This window comes from Lygodium microphyllum, chromosome 25 (genome assembly GCF_053477565.2).
Source record: "Lygodium microphyllum isolate KBCC chromosome 25, Lygodium_microphyllum_v1.1.10, whole genome shotgun sequence".
Lineage (NCBI taxonomy): Eukaryota > Viridiplantae > Streptophyta > Polypodiopsida > Schizaeales > Lygodiaceae > Lygodium > Lygodium microphyllum.
In genome coordinates, this window is record NC_141159.1 from 81,049,374 (window position 1) to 81,074,041 (window position 24,668).

The 24,668-nt window shown below is 39.0% G+C and overlaps 1 long non-coding RNA gene across 1 annotated transcript; it reads right to left on the minus strand.

The window, feature by feature from the left end:
- Positions 1-20,951: 20,951 nt before the first annotated feature.
- Positions 20,952-22,983, minus strand: LOC148014428 (uncharacterized). The gene is made up of 3 exons (XR_015688648.1): positions 22,706-22,983; positions 21,760-21,815; positions 20,952-21,398 (listed from the first exon to the last, which is right to left on the minus strand). It is a non-coding gene; the product is annotated as an uncharacterized LOC148014428 (long non-coding RNA).
- Between the last annotated feature and the right edge of the window lie 1,685 nt (positions 22,984-24,668).

Genomic DNA, 24,668 nt, shown 5'->3' on the forward strand with positions numbered 1-24,668 from the left:
GCCCGTGTACACTGATTGCCCATATTATTTATTCATATATATGAGATAGTGTAATAAGGCCGTCATATCATTCTTGAAAGCACCTACATTGTGTGTGCTCTTCTCTCCCACATCTTCCTCTTCTCCTTCTCCACTGCCATTGCATCTCCTTCAACTGGTATCAAAGCTTTGGATCAGAGCTTGATCGTGGAGTTTGGCCCAACATTACTTCAGCCCGGATTGAAGACCTAGAGCTTGGAGCTTCAACACAAGCCATGACTTCTTCCCCCCGAGGTAAGATTTCATCTCTCCCGCCTCTCCATGGCCCTCATAGGCTCTTTTCATGTGTTCCTTGGCTTCATTGGGCACCTTGTATGCCCCCATTTGCCCCCTTATCCTCAGGATAACTAGTAGGCTCCATTGTAGCAGCTCACATTTTTTTGGTCATGTTTTAAAATTTGGCTCAAAAATCCTATTTTTTCTCATATCTCGGGCATCCGAAACCCGATTTTGGCAAGGTAAGAGTTTAACTTGGGGTTTTAGCACTCTTGGGGTTTTCTCATATCTCGGGCATCCAAAACCCGATTTTGGCAAGGTAAGAGTCTAACTTGGGGTTTTGGCATGCTTCAGACGCAATGCCGATGCCAGACCTACCAAATTATGATTACAAATTTTTTTGCAATAGATCTGAGTTGATTTACAGCAAGAAAATGTCATGCTCTTAGCTTATGTGATGCTCCCAAGGCTTGGTATTTGATGTCCAGATGCTTTGGGGATGTTTGCCTAATTTTTTGAGATGCTTTGGGACTTGGTTTAAGCTTTCATAGCTCAATTTATGCAGGGATTTAATGCTATACATTGTTTGGACAATAGTAAGGTTTTATAAAGGATGGCTTATGCATAATGCTCTTTGTTGACATTCAGGTGTCCTGTTGGATGTATTGATACTTGGCCATCATGGTTTATGCCTGAATATGCTATTTGAGAGCTATTGAGTCTTGATTTGGATGCAGCACACTTTGTTGTTGGTTGGGATTTCTGCTACCTTGGTTGATAGATTATTTTACCTCCAATTTGGTCATGCCTATGGTCTACATGTGCTCTCGACTACTCGGGATGATATGTTGATGTATTTGGATGATGCCACTTTGATGTTTATGCGCCTAGATGCTTCTTAAGAAAAGAGTAGAGCTCAAATCTTGGTTCACTATCATTTCCTTTGCAGTTGGCATTTCATTTGACAAGGTTTGGCTGCAGTATGGCATATATTTGGGCTTGAATTGACTTGCATTTGAGAATTTCATGGAGCAGTTTGCATCTGGTTGGGCTTATTACTTATGCAGCTTGGATGCTATTTGGTCCTTAATGCCTCGATTATGGATCTTGGATTTACTTGGATGCAGATACATGTTTGAGTGGTGGTTGCTCCATTATCTTGGCAGTTGGTTATTGAGCTTTCATTTCTCATTGATGCTTGGTTCTTTGAGGGTTACTCCTTGATCAGCGGACTTCTTGATAGTACTTGGGTTTAGTAGTTATGGCTTTGTTGCTTTTGTGTTGCCTAGCTTCTATGCTAGTTGGGTTGCTTTTACCCATACACGTAAGAGAGCAGTTGCTCTTGATGCTTACCCGGCTATGTACTTTGTCACTATCATGTACTTTACAGAGCTACTTATTTGGATGTTGTTGTACAGATGCTTGGGCTTCTTTTGGAGCTTGACTCTTGCAGGATGCTTTGCCACTTGTCAGTCTTTACTTGAATTGGATGTTCCTATGTGGCATGATGTACTGCAGAGTTATGCGTATGCATATGGTTATGGACTGATTTTATGGTTGAATACCGTATGCTCTTATGACAGATGTCTTATGCTTTTCCGTATTATGGTTGGTTATGTCATGCAATTGGCTACGACTCTTCTTCATGTGTGAGCTTTTGCATCCTTGGTTGATGCCTTTATGTCCTCCCGTCCATTGAGGTTTCATGAGCCCTTGCAGCATGCTTCTACCACTGATGTACTTGCAGATGATTGCCTTCATGAGTAGGTTCCCTCTGTTGGGACAGCCCTCGACTTCTTGATCTCCGTGGATGCTATGGATAGCCCTATTCATGATGACTTAGATTCCTTATCGTCTTCTACAAGTTCTTCAGTTATAGATGTTGTATGCTTCCATTGTGGAAAGCTTGGGCATGTTAAAAGAAAATGTTTTAGGCAGATTAGAGAGCAGCAGAGATAGAGATGGACTCAACATGAGTAGAGAGTCAGCGATGTAGTAGGTGTTACCACTCTTTCTAGTGGTGAGGTACATGCAGTTACCCATGATGATGCAGTTGAGCATGTCCTCCTATTATCTAGTTTCCCTATAGCTTACTTGATCAATGATTATGCCTATGTCTTTGATTGGCTATTGGATTCTTCAGCCTCTTGTCATGTTACCCCTCATAGAGCATGTTTCTCTTCTTACAAGGAGGTTGACAAATGTATTGATTTGGGCCTTGAGCAGACTTATGCTATTATTGGTACATGGGACATACACCTAGCTTTGCAAGATGGGAATTCTCTTGTGCTCCATGATGTATTACATATTCCTATGCTTAGTAAGAGCTTGATGTCTATCTGTTAGTTGCATGATGTAGGTTACTTTGCCTCTCTTTGATAGCCTCCAATTTTGTCATAAAAAAGGCTAAAAGCATGGGGCTCTACATCGACAAGTTATTCACTTTATAAAAAAAATTGTGTTATTGTATCTAAGTTGTACTTCATTGATATATATTTTTATGTGTTGTAAATGCTTGGCTTGGAGCTATAAAAGCCATTGCATATTCCTTTATTTTAAAAACCTTAGGAATCTTGCCTAGAATGCATGCAACACATAAGGGCTTCAACCTTTGCTTTTGTATGGTCAAAATATTTGAATAATAAAGGTTCAAAAGGGTGCAATTGGGGTTCTTGGGAAAAAGTGGTTGAGGAGGTTGGAGCACGGCAGATTGTGGTGCCTCTTTAACTTCTTTCTTCCCTCTTTTCCAAACTCTCTTTGTCCATCCTTCTTCTTGCTCTTCCTTTGTACTGCAACTATGGATCTTGAGTGTGTAGAGGAAGAGGAGGAGCCTCCTGATCTTGTTTCTTGATTGGTGAGGGTGTGTCTTGAGTCTTTTGTGTGTGTGTATTCATGGCAAGAGAGGCGTGTTTGCAGGTTTCATGGTGAGGAGCAAAGCTCCAAGCATATACTTTGCTGCTTGTTACCTTGGTTTTGTGCTTATTTGAGTGTTGGGTGAGAGCTAGTCATTTTTTGGTTCCGTTGCTGCCGGGACCGGGCTAGCCATGGATTCTGCAAAGTAAAGAGCAGGTGTTCAAGATCTTTGAAGAGCAGGGAGTTGTATGTAGATTTGTGCTCATATATTGTATTTTCCAAGATTAGAGGAAAGTAGAAGAAGAAATAAGGAATTGGAAGGCGAGGAGGAGGAGAAGGCCAATCAACAATGACCTTCATGTGCACACTCTTCTTCTTTGGGGCTGGCACTGTCTATGGCGTCTATTTGGGCGCAGAACTACAACGTTCCTGACGTTTGCAAGCTTGTGAAGACGGTCATCATCATCGCTCGTGTCTATGAGGAGAATTACAGGAAGAAGCCTAGTAGATCAAATGATGATCCATAGAGTCAAATGTGCAGAAGATGAAAATTTGGCAAATCAGGCAGAGGGAATGCAAGACGAGGAGGGAGAAGAAGAAAGCTCGAAAAGGGAAGCCCCTCTCGTTTGCTCTTGCATCACATGAAGGTAAGACGCCTTCCTTCATTCCTTGCAATCGCCATCTCCTGATCTCTTGCTTCCTTCCTCCTTCGTCTCCTCTATTTCGGGGCCTTATTTGTGACCAGAGATTAGCATCTGCATTGAATAAGAATGCATGCACGAAGAAATAGTTAAAAGACGGGATACGAATCAAACGAGGTGGTGCGCAGATCGGTCGCAGATAGCTCACGTGGTGAATCCCGGAAGGTCCCCAAGAACAAAGTACTCTACTTTTTAGCACAAAAACCCATGTAAAAGCAAGCACGACATGAGACAAGAGACAAATTGGGTTCAATCTCCCCCATGCCTTATGTGAGCGCTTCACAAAGCATGTATTTAATGTATATTTCCAATCTTCATGCTCAATAATAGCCCAATTACAAAAATATGACAAGCTTTTAGCTTTTGAGTTTGCTTTCTACCAAAAATAGGAAAATAAAGCTAATGGACGGTGCCCATAGTGTCTGGCACGCCCAATCTCAATGTCCAAATAGAAATAACATATCCAGGCGCATAAGCGCATACAAAATAATAATAAATAATCGATGTCTCTATAGACATAACAAAATATAGGCGTGGCGCCTATCAAAATATAGTCCAAAGGTCGAAAACCCGCTAGACTCCAATGCTTTCCTCCGCCACTGCTGCTATCTCTACACATCAACTGAAGCATTCACAATCGTTAGTAAAATAACACAATTAAACCGACAAAAGTGAATACCTAGCAGTCTTCAGCTACATAAATAAATCAACTGGTTAGAAATAAATCCTAACCTTAATTTATTACGAGTGCGCACTCTAAACTCATAAACGTTTATTAATTTAATATGCATTTTGCGGAATTACCCGCTATGGAATCACCCATGTACACACTAAATTAATGAAACGCCCGAAAAGGACAGGCGTCCCCATCAACTTCTCGCACAAAGAATCCTCTTTGCGTATGAGCCCCGGTCATCTAAGTTTACGGAATCCACCGTAAAACCTCACGGAATCCACCGTGGAATATGCCTCCTAGCATCACGAGGGGAAATCCAGTGAAAAAGGAAGATACAAAATTACGACCTATTCTACTCCTGCTCTATCATACATGGCGATCTGTTCTACTCTTGTTTCCCTCGCTGATTTATAGCATACCGTTCGTCCACAGAAGGCATTGGCAAGAAACGACATCCAAAAAAAAAAAGAAAGATCAAATAATCTTTTGCTTTTAATGAAACCTTAAAACCCTAAGGTTTGAACCAAGAAAAAGAGGAACTAGTTCATATGCAAATGCACTTTGAGCCTTCTTAGTGATATTTCCTTTTCTTTAACTATGCCAAGCTTGAAGTCATATGGGTGGGAGAACATCAAAGATAAATCTTAAGAGTGGGAGTGCTTCAAGTGATCATTTGCGGGTTTTACACCTTTTTGGTGTTGAAGTGGTGGAATTTCCCTATTTTTCCCTCATGAAGATGGTTTTTGTTCCAACAACAAAGTTGCATGGTATTTCTTTCTTATCATTCATTGTTGGTTGAAGTAAAAGAGAGAAGTCAAAGACAAGAGATAGTGCTTGTTGAAGAGGTGGACAAAAGATCCATGAAAGTGTGAAATAATAAAAAATGTGGCAGTGTTTCTTGAAGCTTCAAATGGAAGTTTACCATGGTTCTTTGGTTCACGTGAGCTCACCAATTTAAGTGTGGGAGGAATGATAGCCTCCAATTTTGTCATCAAAAAGGCTAAAAGCATGGGGCTCTACATCGACAAGTTATTCACTTTATCAAAAATATGTGTTACTGTATCTAAGTTGTACTTCATTGATATATGTGTTGTAAATGCTTGGCTTGGAGCTATAAAAGCCATTGCATATTCCTTTATTTTAAAAACCTTAGGAATCTTGCCTAGAATGCATGCAACACATAAGGGATTCAACCTTTGCTTTTGTATGGTCAAAATATTTGATCCAGTAAAGGTTCCAAAGGGTGCAATTGGGGTTCTTGGGAAAAAGTGGTTGAGGAGGTTGGAGCACGGCAGATTGTAGCGCCTCTTTAACTTCTTTCTTCCCTCTTTTCCAACCTCTCTTTGTCCATCCTTCTTCTTGCTCTTCCTTTGTACTGCAACTATGGATCTTGAGTGTGTAGAGGAAGAGGAGGAGCCTCTTGATCTTGTTTCTTGATTGGTAAGGGTGTGTCTTGAGTCTTGTGTGTGTGTGTATTCATGTCAAGAGAGGCGTGTTTGCAGGTTTCATGGTGAGGAGCAAAGCTCCAAGCATATACTTTGTTGCTCGATATCCTGGTTTTGTGCTTGTTTGTGTGCTGGGTGAGAGCCGCGGTCACTCTTCAGGATAGGTCATGGAAGATCTATTGTGGTTGCTTGCTTTTGGCCAAAGATTCTAGAGTTGGTTCTCATTACCCAGTGCATGTCTCTCATGTGGGAGATTCTATGGTTGCAGTTATTCGGATACCACATGCATTGTTATGGCATTATCGCCTAGGCCATATGCACCACAGAGAGATGGATATCTTGTCTCATTCAGATCCCATGCTCCCTCCATTGTTACATGCAGATCTTGATGCTTACTCTGATTGTACTTATGGTCCTTGCAGAGCCCCTTTGGTTCATGGCGATCGTGAGAGGTATGATCCTCTGGATCTTGTCCATTGTGCATTATATGGACCTATGCCTTCCCAGTCACTTGGTGGAGCATCGTACTGTATGACATTCATGGATCATGCTAGCCACCGTGTTTGGGATTTTCCCTTGGTACGGACTGAGGATGCCGCAGTTATGCTTGACAGGTTTATGGATTTTGTTGGTTGCAGGCCTAGGTGCTTGCAAATGGATTATGAGAGTCATGCTATCTCTCCTAGCTTTCAGTCCTATTGTTAGCAATTTGGCATTGATTTCCTATGCCCACGGTATTAGGGATTGCTCATGGCATGTGCCTAACTCTACATGTAAAGGTTGCTTCTATGCTTACCACAGCTAGGTTATCTTATGGCTTTTGGGCTGAGGCCCTTATGATAGCAGTCTACTTGCTTAATATAATGTCGTGTATAACTTTGGATGGTATCACACCACACGAGGCATGGAGTGGCATGAGACCTTCCTATGATTACTTGAGGATGTTTGGTTGCCACGCATTTGTATGTATGCCATGTATGCCTATGTCACATAGATGTATCTTCCTTGGTTATGGAGATGGTGACTTTCAGGCTTGTAGATTATGGGATTTGGATGCCCAGTAGGTTATAGGCAGCCATCATGCTATCTTTTATGAGACACAGACATCTCTCAAACCTCTTGATGCACATTCAGTGCGTTTTATGGTTGATGCTATAGCCGTATGTCAGTCTTTCACTTCGTTGAGGCCACATACTATCTTGAGACCCCTCTGACCAAGATGTTGGCCCTTCTTCTATGATTGACTTTGGAGAGACTATGTGCCCTCAGCTATCTCTTATGCGCCATGCTGATGCTATGCACTATTCTGATGCTTATGCATTACAACCTTGCACTCATGAGTTGTGCTTGCTTCATGAGAAGCATTCTTGGATTGCTCTGTTGTATGGAGCTGCGGGATCACTTATCTCCTAGATGTTATGGACTTGGGGATGCTTGACTCTTCTTTCACAGAGGTTCTTGCTTATTGCATAGCTCGCTTTTCGATTGGGCATTGGGTGAGATGTCATGATTTCTCACCTTGTCTCTTTTCCTTTTTTCTTTGTTTTTTCACTCCCTTGCCCATTGGCCTTTTAGTGGGAGGTTGTTGGGGTAAAAGGCCCTTAGGCCTGCCCTTGTACATTGACTGCCCATATTATTTATTGATATATATGAGATAGTGCAATAAGGTTGTCATATCATTCTTGACAGCACCTACATTGTGTGTGCTCTTCTCTCCCGCATCTTCCTCTTCTCCTTCTCCACTGCCATTGCATCCCCTTCACATAGTACTGAAGAGGGAGATTGCTTATAGTAGGGTAGAGAGTGTTGTAGATAGAGGTTATTTGATTTCAAAAAATGGTATCAAAACCACTCCTCAATGCTTCTTCAGAAGAATTCATATGTAAGAAACCATATTCTGGAGGGAAGGAGAAGAGTACACAAAATTTGGGACAAAACTGGAGCTTTCAGAGAGAATGAAAAAATGCCCAGAAATAGGCATATACTTGTCCAAAAAAGATAAAAATTTACAAGGAAACTCTCGAGTCAAAAAGGTGTCTTTGGGTAAAAAATAATCTTAAAATATGATGTGTATGTCATTTTATATCGTTTTTAAACTTCCATTCTTTTAAGAAGTGAGAATGAGAATGATTCTAATATATTTTAATGTTGAAAAGTCATGAAGGAATTAAAGATTCATATATCAATGATTGACTCTGTTTTTAGAGAAAATAGAATTGTATTCTTTTAGTTATGAGATTTTGAGAAAAAGTGACCTAATTATCCTACAGTTTGGGAATAAAATAATAGGTAAAATCTATTGAAAATACAAATACGAGATTGGCTTGATTATAGAAGATCTCTTATTATAATATTATATTGGAATCTTTTTTTAGAGAGAGAGGTGAGAGAAATCCCTTAAGGGGCAAAAAAGAGAGTCCATATTTCCCCTAATGAGATTGGCAGGTTGGAGCACTTGGATAGCACGCGATGACTTGATGGGTTGCGTCAAACCACTATGCCTGTAAAGTGAGGGCCATTTCACTTGCTACAATTGTCTTCGGGTCTCTTTTGCCCAGATCTAACCTTATCATGCGTAAGAAAAGAAGGCATGCTTTAGATGCATTTGCACATGCCATGCCCATTTGAACTTTTAGGCCCTTAGTAGCCAAATCAAACTTTGTGGTCCATGTCGAAGCTAGATGCATCTGATTCATATCATCAAATCTTCTAGTTTGCATTGCGATGGCCATGTTCCCCACTGTAGTTTGAATTGGCCCTCAATGGCTTGATGGAACAAGAAGGCACCCATACTCTTGAGCAACTCTAGGTGGGGGGTAGCCACGCCTCACTTTGCTCTATGAATGGCCCTCCACATGCTCGGATTCAACACTTGACCATACTCCCGATGAGATCTAAGCCTTCATGCCTCACCTTCTTCTTTATCGCTTGCTGCGTGAGATGAGCCAAATCCTCTTGGTATACTCTGGAGGGTGAAGCCTCCTTGCTTCCACCTTGGTTCAATCTTGTAGCCATCCAACTACTTTGACTTCTCTAAGTAGGTTGTATCCCTTTGGCCTAGAGATCGGAATGGGCTTGATTGCACACATGGAATTTCCTGACTCCTCTACCTCCTTGAAATTCACCTTCATTTGATACTCAGCCACTTGGATTCCATTCATGAAGATCCATTTTCCATGGTTGATCACACTCAGAGCGCCCTAGCACTCCCAATCATGTCACCGTGTGAGGGCCTATCACCCTTTGAATCGGCCGCTACTCTGCATGCATACTTGCTATATGAGGACCTTTCACCCTCACAATCAACCATTGAAGCACAAGTAGTTGACTCCTCGTCAAGCTCTTAGAAATAGGACCTCACCATTGCCACCTACTTGTTGACTTGGATCTTGGTGGCATCAAAATCGACTTCTTTGTCTCATCCTCTGCCTCGGAACAACATACAAGAAATTCTCAAGTTTCTGAACTTTCCTTCTCTTCTCTTGGTTGTTCTTTCATACTCCTAGCTCAAGGAGTCTTCAACACACACAGTTCCACAAGTCTCATCAACAGGATTGCATGTTCATTTATCCTCTTGGTGCAAGGAGTCTCCCAAAACTTCTTCTGCCAACATAATACCATACCTAGGATAGTTTTTCTAGTTCCTAGCTAGCCACGAGTCTCATCAACAAGATTTCCTGTTCATTTATCCTCTCGGTACAAGGAGTCTCCCAAAATTTCTTCTATCAACATAATAGCATACCTAGGATAGTTTTTCTAGTTCCTAGCTAGAGACTTGTTTGTGAATGATTAGTTAGAGTAAAGATTATATATTTTAAGGTTGATTAAATCAATGAGATTTTGCTAGTTGAAGTAAGAAAAATTAGTATGTAAGTTGTTGTTGGGCTATAAAGGAAGTTTTTAGAAGAGCTTGAAAGGTTGATATAAGACTTATTGACATGATTTTCACCTATTAGTGCAAACAATTAGGAGTTTTGGCTTATTACTTGGTCAAAAGTGGCTTACCCTTTATTGCTCACTTATTGTGGGACCATATTACAAGAAAGAGAGACAATCTAGGGCAAGGATGGAATTGAAAGAGATAGGTAAGATGGAGGTGTATTGGCTAGAGAGAAGCTCGGATGGTTATATAAAGCTATATCATGCTCCTTGGATCATATCCAGTAAAAATGAGTGCACACTAAAACAAATCATTAAGTCTATCCAGACACCAATGGGTGTGATGTGCTCTCTTAGGACCACATTTACCAAAGATGACATTCTAACAAGACTCAAATCCCATGATTTGCATGACATATGCAAGGTTTGTACCAACCAAGATAGTCAGTGACTTGATTAAGTGATTCTTGTAGCCTTCTATTTTGCATTGATCTATAATATATAATGCATTGGAATTGAGATAGTTCATACTGTCGATCAAGATCACATGTTGTCTCACTCTAGAGTTTTATTTAGACATTTATAAGCTATCAAACTTAGTGAAGTGGATATTGCAAAAGAAGATAATGATATCCTCAGTTCAATCAACAAGGCAAGGAGGAGTGGAGAAAGTTTGTATTTTTGAGAAGTACTTACCCACAAGCATATTCACAATACTTACAGAACCATCTCCTAGTACATCTTGTGGTTGGACGAAGTGGATATTGCATGATTGGTGCATAGTTGATGGATATTCTTTTTGGAGAATTTTATGAAAACCTTGAAAGACATTGTGTGCAAATGAACTTGTCCAAATGATAGTATGGCTAAAGGCTAGCTAGTGTCAAAGGGCTTGGTACATATTTTTGAGTAGCTTTGTGAGAAGGGATACAATAGATTGCCTATGGACCCTCAAAGATGACAACATGCTACTAATTGGAGATGCGATTATTAGAATGGGATTGAGAAGTGAATGGATGAAACCATGGAGAAGAAGGTGAATCATTTTTGTATCCTAGACCATGTATCCCTAGAGAAGTGGCTTCATAGGTATGAGGTTCCCAGAATTGAATGAGAGGCAACACGATCATAATTTCAGTGTAGTATACATCAATGACCTATTCGATAATTGGAGGACCTAGAGAAGTTATCATGGTTTACGCCTATGAGATGGTTGCATGAGACATTAACAAGAGCATTGCATGAAGGTGATTTCATAGGAGAGGAGTAGGAGTTGTCTAAGGGATGTAGTCCAAAGGTAAACATGTGCTTTAAACATTGTTGTTTCTAGTAGGTGTAAGTGACAACTAACCCTAAAGCTTCAGTGCATAGTACAGAGTCTACAATGTGGCATGGCCATGTCAATGACATTTTCAAGTAGAGTGCATCGACAAATAATGCTCAATGATGGATTATGGTATCATGGAAAAGTTTGAGCAGGATAGTCAATAGTGGGCCACAGATCCAAATATTGTATAGTGGATGAGATGGAGTACTTTGGTAGCTCTTATGATGGCTTTTGATCTTATTTTCTATGTTGCTCATTCTAGCAATACTAACTTATTCTAACAATACTAATTTAGCTACTTTTCTATAGCAATCCATTACAAATTGCAATTGGCCTATTGGCCTCGAAACAAGAAAGATGGTTTGATTATACTCATAAAAAAGGTCTACGTGTGCAGTGGTTCGGTATGTCATGTCTCTTTTGATATTGTAGCAAATTTTTAGTTCTTATTATGCATTGTCTAATTTGGATTTATATTTGGTTATGTTGTAGAGCCCTTTTGATGATTCATTTGATAAGATGAGCTTTTTGATGGTGACCAGTTGTAGGAGTTTGTATACTTGGAGTAACCTTCTGGTTTTTAGCCTTGTGCTATATGTTAGCTATTGTATACAACTTACTTTTATAGACACTTTTTCCCTTCGTCGTATGTTGCTCACATTGTGAGCAATATTTGTAGACACTTTTGTCTATTGTTATTCTACTATGTGACTTAGTGCAAGTCAATCTTAGCCACATAATCATTGTACTTTTCTAGACATTCAATAAATAATTATTTATTCTAGGCAATGTATTTACAGTCTATCAAATTATGCATAGTCTTTTAAATTTAATGGTATTGTGGTGTACACCTCAGCCAAGCGACCAAACCAACTGATCAACAGTTGGCATTTCTTGGCCGAAGTTGATCGTTGTGATCTTGGCACAGCATCGGGTTTGATCGTTGTGATCTTGGCACAGCATCGGGTCACTCTACTTAAGCAGATCGCATGCAGACGTGAAAGGGGATTCAGTCCCCAAAGCCAACCCAGTCTGTAGAGCCATACTCTCTTTTTTCATCTTGTACGCTGTACATTACATTGGTGGAGATGGCGGGCTTCTTCCCTCTCCACAAACACCAACGAGCCGTACACCATGAGTCGTCCTACATCCCCATGAAACCTTAAGCTTTCCGAATAGCATAAACACCACACTACACCGCACACGAGATCTCAGGAATCTTTTGATGCAATTTCAGAATCTTTTCACGCTCACAGGGACTCCATCCGTCATTAACCTACCCATTCCTGAGGGAAGTAGAAAAAATCAGCAAGGCTGTCGAGGAAATGCTTCAAAAAGGGGTCCCTTATGCATTCTCAGTACAGTGACTGGGCTTCAGAACCACCAAGTTCTGGCTAACCTTCACTTAAAATACTACTGGCCTCACATGCATCAAACAGTTTCAGAACAGTTGTGCAGCAATGCCAAACATGCCAGAGCATGAAGTTGCCTAGTAATCAAAAGGTGGGTCATCTATCTCCAATACACGTCATTAACGCTCCATTCGACAACAGTTGCTGGCAGCCGATACATCATTGTTATCACTGATTACCTAACAAGGTGGTGTGAGCCTCAAGCCCTTCCTGATGCAACTGCATCATTTGTCGCCACAGCCCTATTACAGAATGCCATCTTTCGTCACGGTTCTCCTCGTCAGCTACTCTCAGATCAAGGACCCCAGCTTAAAAGCGCAGTCCTCCGACTGATCGCAAAAGGTTTGGGAATCACTCAAATCTTTTCATCACCTTACCACCCCCAAACCCATGGTTTGAGTGGACGCCTTAACAAGACCATCAACCAGATGCTATCCGCATATGTTGATCCCATGCAAGCAAATTGGGATCAGGCTTTACCATTTGTAGTCCATGCATACAATACCTCTGTGTGCAAGCATCTACACGATGTAGCTGCCCCTTCAAAGCTTTGTACGGCCGCGACCCATCCTTTCCACCAGATCTTGCCACCACAGAATTCCACCCCACCAAACAGGATGCGCAAGATTGGCTAGCTTTTCTATCAAGTACACATCCCACGCTCTGACGTGCCATCCATCAGAACCTTCTAATGGCACAATCCCGTCAGAAAAAACACTACGACGAAGGGCGCATACCTAGAGTGTACATCCCTCAGCAGAAAGTTAGCCTGTATTACCCAATCAAGAAGGCCGGTCTTTCTGAATCCCTTATGCATGATCGGTGGCTCGGGCCGTATACGGTATTACAACGCATTCGGGGAAACACTTATCGTCTACGACGTGACAGCAATGGCAGCACCACCACAGCTCATGCCATTCGAATGAAACCTTTTTTCTATGAGGCAAGCCACCGAACCAACGGATCAACAATTGCTGGCATTTCTTGGCCCAAGTTGATCGTTGCGATATTGGCACAACATCATGTCACTCTACTTAAGTAGCCTGCATGCATGCAGACGTGAAAGGGGATTCAGTCCCTGCTTAAGTAGCCTGCATGCAGACGTGAAAGAGGATTCAGCCCTAGAGCCAACCTAGTTTGTAGCGCCATACTCTCTGGTTTCATATTATATGTGTCTATTTATGCTAGTATATAGAACACGTTTATATATCCGTGTTTATAAACGCGCCTATAGATGCGAAAATAAACGCACATATTTTTCATTTCTCATAAAGTCCCTAAATATGACCAAACTTTTTAACAGCTAGTATTTGTTTGAATACATTACCAACTTTACTTCTTTCTGAGTATTACAAATATACATCCAATCATTCAAAGCTAATTATATATGTGTGATTTCATGCCCTATATACATCCAATCATGCCCTATACAAATGTGATTGGATAGGGCATGATTGGATGTATATACGATATAATTACACCTGGATCATAAGGATATGATATACATGTATAGGATCATAAGGACATTATATACATGTATATATGACATGATATACATGTATAGGGCATACATGTATAGGACATGAGATACATTACCAACTTTACTTCTTTCTGAGTATTATAAATATATATTCAATCATTCAAAGCTAATTATATATATGTGATTTCATGCCCTATATACATCCAATCATGCCCTATACAAATGTGATTGGATAGGGCATGATGATTGGATGTATATACGACATAATTATCAGAGAAGTGATTGATACATGCACATGTTGCATCTATTGTGCACTTAACATAGCCATGGCTAAAACTTATAGATCAAAGGTTGACTTGTGTATGTGCAATATATATATATATATATATATATATATATATACATATATATATATATATATATATAGAGAGAGAGAGAGAGAGAGAGAGAGAGAGAGAGAGAGAGAGAACTGATCAATACACTCACATGTCTCATTTGTTGTGCACTTAACCTACCCATGCATAAACTTATAGATCAAAGCTTAGTCGGTGATTCAAGGGAGTACCCTCACTTTTTAGGATAGTCCCTTGATTCTCATTATTCTCGAGGAATATACATCACAATCAATACAATCAAAGCAAAAGCAAGACATGCATGCCAATTCATAGCATGAGTAGATTGATGTAAATCAGTTGGCTTGTGCATGTGCAAGCTATTTCAATCATGTCAAGGTGCATTTATAGCTCACATATAATTTTAGATAAGGTGGACCACATGTAGCCAATGTGCACATGTCCTCTTTTCATCATCTTTAGCTAGTATGTCCACTTGTTGGTGACTAAAATAGATCACTGTAAGGATACTTTGCAATACCAACAAGCCAACTACAAATCTCTTATCTGTGAAATGTATAAGTAAATTAACTTGGTTAATTTGATGAGGTCAAGTTTTCCTTCCATGGACAGTGTGGTTGGCTATCTACTTCAAGGTTATGGGAACTTGCAGAAGTCAATGGAGCATCCTAAAAATGACGATACTCTAATTATTATATCAAGCCACTTTATGTACATATCTTTGATTGATTGATGGATAATATGCCTTTCTCTATCTCTTTTATATACACCTTCATTGCATTATCTCTCTCTAGCTAAAAACCATTCGTGCTTTATCCATCTATTGATACTTGCATGCAATTGCAAGTGGGATGGTCTAGTAAGTCACCACATATGTGCCAATTGACTTGCCAATGTGTTATCTCTTATCCTCAAGCTTTGTTATATATGTCATCACATATTTTAATTGATTTGCTAGTGTACCATCTCTTATCTCAAGATTTTCTATATATTTCACCAGTATTCTCAATCAAAAACATCATATCAAACATATCTTGCATTAATCAAGCAGATTGGCCAACCCAATATAAAATAAAATTGTATGAATAGCAATGTAGATCAAAATCTTAGCTTAAATCAATGACACCTTTTTGCACAATATAAACTGTTAGAGTTAAACTACAATATATAATGCCTGCAAATAAGAAAGAGGCTTGATTTGTTGGACCACTATGCACATACAATCTATATATGTCATATTCCCTAAATGCATGCATTGATACTTACAACATGGAGGCAAACATTTTGATATTGAAAGACTAGGAAAGTCATGTCATGTTGATCCAAAAACAACCAAAAGCTAGCATCTAATCAGTTTAATTGTTACTGCACGTCTATCAGCACGTATAACATGTATTATCTGCTCATATACATGCACAATTACACGCGCTTATAGACACACTATGTAAATATAATTAAAAAAAATTTGTGGCTTTCTTTTCAAACCTGTGCTTTCCTGCGTTTTTTGCGCGTTTTCTACAGTTCGAGCTCGACATCACTACTCATGTCTATCTATCACTTCATGAAGACAATGAGGGAAGGAAATAAGAGCGAAAAGAGGATAGGAGGAAAGAAGAGGCAAAGAGTAAAGAACAAGAGCCAAACAGCAAGGAAGAGAAGAAGATTCAAGCAACTTACCAAGGGAAGGGAGAAGGAGGACAAGGAGCTTGCAACCTAGCCGCCACCCACATCGGAACAAGCAAAGAAGGTGAGTTCATCTTCTCTCTCTCAATCTTGTTTGCTTTCTCTGTCTGTTTGTCTCTCTCTCTCTCTCTCTCTTTACATGCTATAGATTGTCATCTATGGAGGTTTTTTTGTGCGTTTTTTAAACCAAGTTTGAAAAAAATTATATTGGTCGCCCTCCCATTGCAAAGGAGGTTTTCGGTGTGATGTCTGGGACACCTATCACATCTTTGCCTAGCACTGCCACACAAACACCAAACCATGGCACACCTCTACTAACAAGTACTCCATGCACTATGCATACACATAGATCAGCTGATGCAAAGGGATCAGCTGAAGTACATGGATCGGTTGAAGCACGTGCATTTGCAGAAGCACGTGCATCGAGTGAGGTAGAGGGTAGTGCCCGTCGAGGGAGGAGGGAGAGTCGTGCGGGAGGACGAGGAGGTTGAGGGCTTTATGGGGGTTGCCTGGGAGGTGGCTCTCGATCACCCTCATCGAAAAATGAGAGAGGTGAGCCTCCACAAATGTACTACTCTGCAACTGATGTTGGTGGTATCTTGCATGACTCTGAGGGGAGAGAAGTGATAGCCTACTTGAGGAGTGTCGTGCATGCCACATACAAAGATTGCATGATTCCCTTCAAGCACCAAAAAAATGGTTTGTGGCAAGAGGTGCTGTGGGCAGTACATAGAAGGTACCCTAATCCCAAGAATTCATGATTCTCAGATGATTGGGGATGGTCAAAGGTGAGAGACGTGCTTCATAACAAGAGGTCTCACCTTATGATGCGCACCAAGGAGTCATTGCGGAGACAAGAGCAGGGGCGCCTTGGATATGGCCAACCACCCAATTGCCACCGCAGGGAGTGGAAAGAGGCCAAGAAGAGAGTAGCAGAGAAAATGACGTCGCCAGTATGCAGAGGCGCGACGTATCCAGATGGCAACCATGTGATCGTCACATTATGGATCGGGTGGTAGGGAGTCATGGGAGGTTGAGTTTGTAAGTATTATTTGATTTCTTTTTTTAAATTAACTTTTGTAAATTGTTTCACTTCATTATGTAGTGTGTTCTAATACGTTGTATGTTCAAATTGTTTTGTAGTATCATATCGTTGGTAGGATGCCTACTCCTAGAGAGGTAGGCTACCATCGAGGTCATAACCGGGCGTCCACTTGGCATCATTTCTACGAGGAGGGATTCATCACGGAGGAGTAATATAATCGTGCCATGAGGATTCCACCACCAGAAGAGGTATGTTTTATTTTTTACATGAAAAGTATAGGTAACTCTAATTTATTGTTTGTAATGGTATTTATATACATTAATCCTTTGTGTAGGCGAACCCTGATGCAGTTGAGGATAACGAAGGGGGGACTAGCAGTAGCGGTGGCGGCAACAATAGCGGCACAGGCAACGGTGGTGGTAGCGATGATGATGCCTCTTCTGAGGAGATGTAGAGGAGCCCTATGCATGCATGCCTCCCCTTGGCTTGTAATTTTCATTTTTGATATGTATTACTTTCCACTAGTACTTGCGACCATGACCATGCTTGAGGTCACAAGCACTAGAACTCATCATGTAAAAACGTTTCATCTATATATATGAAATTTCATGTTCTACATACATTGTTTTGTTTTTAGTACAAAAACCTTCGAAATAATCTTTCTCTTTTTTCCTTAAGCATACAATTTGATGTTGATAAGCCACATGCTCTCTGGTTTTTTTTTCATACCTCTATTTTGCGCGTCTACCAGTGTGTCTAAATTACAAGATAAATGCACGTCTATTCTCGTCAAAAACTTGCAGAGTAAACGTTTTTTTAGACGCGTAGATACATGCGTGTATAGACGCACAATATGAATATATCCACTTTTTTATAAATATGATTATATATTTATGTAGCATGTCAATACGCGCGTCTATATGCACGTCTATATGGGCGTGTAACTCTGACTATAAGCGCGCTTTTAGATGCGAAATTGTAGACGCAGTAGTAGACGCGGCAATAAACACGCCCGACATTTTTTATCACAGTTTAAATATTGCGTCTACAAGCGCATCTATGGAGTCTTTTTGTTGTAGTGTATGATTGATTCTGAATATAATGTGGTAGCATATTGTTCTCAATCCATGTGGCTAGAAGTGTGATTGGGCAGTCTTGCCACCCTTTTTGTTTCTCGCATGCAATGTTATATTCACAAATTTTATTGTAAGTGTTGTTAATTACTATAATCATCACTATTAGTGTCGCTATTAGCGTTGCTATATAGTAACACAAATATCGACACAAAAAGTAATGCCAATAACAACAATTCTAAGATGATGATTTTATCAATGTTTTTAGCGATGACAAGGAGAATTTATCCAGAGACAAAAAATATCGCTAGAAACACTGGTAAGGACCTATATGTTGTAGTGAATGCTTCAAGGTTTACATTGAGTGTATGAAGTAGGATATACAAAGTGGATAAGGAATTAAAACAAAAAATATTTGACATCTATATTCTTTAAATCACACATCAAGTATATAACAAAAAGTGAATAAGGGCCAACATATATAAGAGAGAAATTTGAGAAACTTTCCTCATGGCTTATGTGACCGAGGCTTCTGGTGTGTTCAAGACTGTTCATGATGAGCTAACTATTCCTCATAAGTCTTAGCTTTGCTTTGTTCAATGCCTATCTCACCAAGTCCATCTACCTTATCTATTTTGCATTTGTTCATCGTTATTTATCTTACCAAGTCCATCTACCTTACCTGTTTTGCATTTGTTTGCTATCCCCAAGGATCACATTATGCACATTCCTCATGGTTTGAAGACTTAGACCAATTAATTGTATAGATGCTATCCTAGTTTCTCCAACAAAAATATTTTGAACTTCCCCCCCCCCCCCGTAGTATGATGTTTCTAGAAATCATCCAATTGCTTAAAGAATACAAGATTCCCCTTAGAAAGGGATTTCTCCCCACATTGTAGAACTCCCACCCAATAATGACTTGAAAAATATATTTTTAAGTAGATATTCATCCAATATCCTCATAACATTAACTAGTTTTGAGTAGCTCCATAGATACAATTTGGCATGCATACTAAAATGGTATAGAAACTACTCTCCATCACACTATAGTGACTATTTTGGAAAATCTAAAAGCCTTTTCTCAAGCTCAAGATACATCATATGTATGGCCACTCATGGAAAAAGCATCTTGATCTTTTAGACGTGCACATGAACTATGAAGCACAAGTTTTGTGATGGAAATAATATATGTGTTTGTACCCAGTCAAAATGACCATTCTATGTCACATATGGGATCCCAAAAGTGTGGAAAAGACTTTTCCATGTGTGTTGGATCTTAGAAGGATTTATAAACATAATTTTTTACCAATGATATTCTTCGATATAGTGCCCAAAACTAGCTCATGAGCTATATATAAAGCAGTTGCAAATTTTTGGTAGTGTTAGTGTGTTTTTTTCTTTTTCATTTCTGTGGTTATGGAAAAATCTCACAATCTCACACATGATAATTTTTTCCATATTGGTTGATTTGTTCACATCATCCAGATTGAAACTAGGTAGTGGATGGCTATTGTAATACAAATATGATCGCACATTGTTCAAGCCTATTATGAGTGATAGACAGTTCTTTGTGAGGCCACCATAAAACTTGGTGGCCCTCTCAAGCAAGGGTAGTTATCTATCAATTTCTATCTTTGCTATCACCCTCACCCAAGGTATCCTTTTAATCCCTAAACAAATATGAATCTTTATAAATCATCAATAGAAGAGAAATTAGAAACATACTTCACACGTTAATATCATGATGAATTTGCATGAAAAACATAAATAACATAGATGGGAGAGAGATTCATGCACACAACACAAGAATCTAAGATAAGGTTGAATAAGAAAAGAAACAAATATTCTCTTTGTGTTTTAGCATCCAACAATAAATAAAGATTCTCATTATTGATGATAAAAATAATGTTGAAGCACTAAAATTTTTCACAAGCTCTTTACAAGCCCTTGACTTGCGTAGATGAGAGGGTGTGACTAAGGAAGGGGTTTAAAAATATATTACCAAAATAAATAATATATATTTTAAACCTAGTATTGGAGCATGATGATATGGACTATGTGGTCTAAAAGACTTTTGTAGGTTGTTGGGTAAATTGAGTTCTTTTGTTTGAATGAATTTTGAACTATGAGGTTCTTCTTGCATAGAGGAAGTATATCTTTCATACAAAAGAATTTTTTGTGCAAAAATTCATATGGAAGAATATTTTGCACAAAGGTTGAGTGATTATATATTAATTAAGGTCAAGACTAAATTAATTTTTGGGTCACACAACTATGTTGAATTTATAAAGAAAGTTTCTCATAAATAAATGCAACCTAGACTAATCGTGCATGTATACATATAACTACGGTCATAAGTAATACCATGGTATTCATTCATTCATGATTGTCTACATCTACATACACAAATATTTGTACACACTCTGCATAAAAGAATAGTTGGTCTAAGACACTTGTCCATAGTCACATACACCAAATGCATGTGTATATGCATACAAAAGCATGCAACTCATGGAATAATTTTGCATTGAGAACCTAACATATTAACTTCAAATGTTAGAGATTTAATGTTGGGTAGGATTCAAATATTTTATTATTTAGATATATGATTTAAAAATCACTTCCTTTTTATAAGTAGGACATCATGCTTTCAATAGTTTGTTCTTAAAGCATATTGATTCTGTTCCCATGAGGGTGCAATCTATTCACATCACAAGGGTGCATGAAAACAATGCTCCAAAGTTTTGCAATTAATGAAAGATTGAGTTGAAACTTTGAAGTATATGACATTTACTCATTTCTTAAGCTTTGAAACCTTCTTTCAAATCTTCCAGATGAGTGGACTATAATTTGGCATATAACAACCTATACATGTATTTGTAATATACTTCTTTTGGCATTGTAAGTTTCGTTGTCTCTTTATGAGAAAATGATTGGCTAACCTGAGTATTGCAATATAATGAATACAATCATGAAAACTAGTAGAAACTTAAGAGCTTCACTAATAAGGAGTTTGTGCATATTAGTTTTTATACTTGGTTTTCCTTCTTAGAGTATATAGGTAGCTAGTTGCTTCACTTCTTGAACTTGATAGCATCTTGAGTCAAGGTACCGCTAAGTTTTCTTTGTTGAAGGTTTTGCTGGGGGATTAGCATGTGGACCATAATCAATCAAGAACCTCTCACTTGTCTTTTCTGCAAAAGCTTCACCACCCTACATAACACCAACATAACACACACGTCAACACTTAGGAATAAGTTTTGACTTTTAACAAAATAGACATCACAATTATAGAGAACTCAAGCAATCTCTCTAAAACTCTAGTCGATGTGATTATTTAAAAACAAACATTTGAAGATCATGTGCATTGAGTCTTTGATATGTTAAGAGAAGTTTTGAGGATATATACAAGCATTGCCATGTTGCTATCGTGCTCAAAAAGGCTTAGGGATCTCATTATTTTTTTGCAAGTAGCTAATCTCTAACAAAGACATAAAAGCAAGAATTCTTTCAACACATAAGGTTTCCTATGCCATGTATAGGCTATGCACTCCACTTTTATTACAAGACTTACTTGATATTCAACAAGATCACGTGTATGCCCATCCATCATTCCATGTTCTTCAGAAGCTATAAAAAAGAAAATTTGAGATCAATAAGAGAATGCATTGGTAATTTTGGACATGTAAAATACTAATATGGCAAGGTGTAAGATTAACATTTGAAATACAAATAACACAAGAATAAAAACTAAGAAAAGGGAAGGTCTTTCTACATTCAAACTTCCTAAAAAAAATATTCTAGGACTAGAAGAGCATGAGTGACTTGTTTTATTCCAAATGAGGTCTAGATGTAGGATCAATAAGGGATGAGGATAAATGGGAAGAAAGTAGTGTGGTGAAATATAACATAGCTAGGGTGATTCTATCTACAACAAGATTACCCCTTCAGGTCTACATAAAGGAAGTTTTGTAATTGCAAGAGGGAGTTGACATGATAAAGAATATGACATTTGGGTGGTATTTGTCTTCAGTTCTGAGGAAATTCCATGTTCCTATAGACAATTAATTGTGGCTGCAAATGGGAAATAAGAAAACATTGGTAGTTGACCTACTTTAAATGAGTTCTACATAGAGAGGTTGGAGATGAAGAGAAACATGAATAAGGTGTATAGGAAAACATCCTAGAACATTCCACAACAAAATCCCAAATTTTTATGATTCTAATTATTCCACTTGATGGCAAATGACTAGGCACCAAGAAGCAGATATGTGAGAGGGTCTTTGTAGGTTAAGATGCTACTCAATCCCAGAATGGTGAGGTGAGGTTGCACATGAAGAGAACTCATTTCATTTAAGAGATTGTGATTTGGCCATTGAATTGTTGTGGATGAAACCGCAAGCCAAAGGGCGAGAGGGTGGTACCCTCGTGGGATAATTAGGACTCTTACTGGTCGTCTCATGAAATTATAGAGAGGAATGTTAGGTGAAAGCAATTAGATAGGGATGATAGAGGCGAACCTGAGAGGAGGCTTCGGGATTGGACGCAGGTGAAGAGAAGCGCAACAATCAGGGCCATGGTGAGGATGAGCCGAGATGGCGCTGTTGCAGTAGTAGCAGCCATGAGAGAGAGAGAGAGAGAGAGAGAGAGAGAGAGAGAGAGAGTATATATCGTTCTGACAGGGATGCTGCAACAGTCAGATTATAGATGTGCTGCTGCCGGCTAGTAAGCGCACTATCAAACCCATATAAGAGACATCCGCCATCAATCGATCACTACCTGTGAGAAGCTGCTAGCCTAGATATATAGATATATATATATATAGCGAGCGAGAGAGAGAGAGAGAGAGAGAGAGAGAGAGAGAGAGAGAGAGAGAGAGAGATCAACGAACGTGCACCAGCACTATCTCCCATCCCACAGTCAATCGCCTTTTATCATATAACTCTCCCTTGCACGTACATTCGAAGAGCCTTCCACCACACTATTAGTTTCATCACATGATAGTCTAGGGTTGTATGCCATCATATAATTAGTTCCGTCTTATGATATTCTAGGGTTGTATGCGAGTCAAAGGGCTTGTTCATGTTTGCTTCTGGCAACTAACTAATCTAGAAAGGGCTTGTTCATGTTTGCCACTCGCAACTAACTAATCTAGAATTTCTAGGTACTCCTGCAATTAAGATGACATCTCATCTTTCGATTGAGTTGGATCACAATGTATGCTTCAATGAGTTTCTTAGATCCCTATGAGTAGAATATTGTGATCATTTGCACATGGTTTCAAATCCCAAAGAGATATTACAAGGTTTCTACCATTGATATTCATTAATTGCATGATTCACAAGTACACTCCAAGCACAATTGTGACTACACTAGTGCACTTCAAGTATAATCATGACTACATTGTTGAAAGGATGTCCCATTCCCACACAGGTTTCTACCATTGATATTCATTAATGGCATGATTCACAAGTACACTCCAAGCACAATTGTGACCACACTAGTGCACTTCAAGTATAATCATGACTACATTGTTGAAAGGATGTCCCATTCCCACACATATAGCATGTCAAGAAGACTTAGCAAAGTTATATATCAACTGACCATGGGGATCTCTATTTAGTAATTCAAGTTCACATTATGTGCCTTGACAATAAATCCATTCATACCTTGGTTATGAAGTAGTTGTTTCTTTTAGCATTGATACTACAATCTAGCATTGGCAATGCCATTTAGAAGCTACTAATCCCTCAACTTAATTCATGATGGCTTCTAGTCTAATATTTCCACCTACAACTAAGGCTTTTGTTTTTCCCACGCCATCTATCACTACATGCAATACCTAACCTTGATTGATGTAAGATGACATGAAATAATATTGAATGCAAAATAAACATAATTAGCATAATAAAACTAAAAACATAAGTGCCACACTTAAGTATAACAATTAATGGCATTTACTATGAGGAAATGTGGCATCATTGACTTTCCACCTCTTCATTTATTTGGCATTGCCATGCATTGTTTAACTCTTTCTTTTCATCATCATCTCTTCTTTAATGTGAGAGTTATATGTACAAATAAATATGTACATCCCTATAAACAAGTTTTCATCCCCTAGGCTCCTAGCATTTGATGTTTCTCTCCTCTTACCAATGTCATACAATCAAATTTTGGCCTTGCACTCCATCCATTATGTGGGACACAAATAGTGAGACAAAGTCACCTAAAGTTATACTTGACCCCTTTATGAAGAGTTATGCACAAAACTTTACTCTTACCAATTAATTGAAACTTTCACCCTTTTCTTGCCGTAAAGTAATAGTTTTCATTTGGAAAGACTATTAAAGTCAAATTAGGCTTATCCTCCAAGTGAGTGGGCTAGATAGCTAAACATCAAAGATGCAATGACTAGGTAAATGGTTGTGAGAACTCTACAAAAGTACGTTTAATTGCTTTATATACATGAACCAAAACATAATG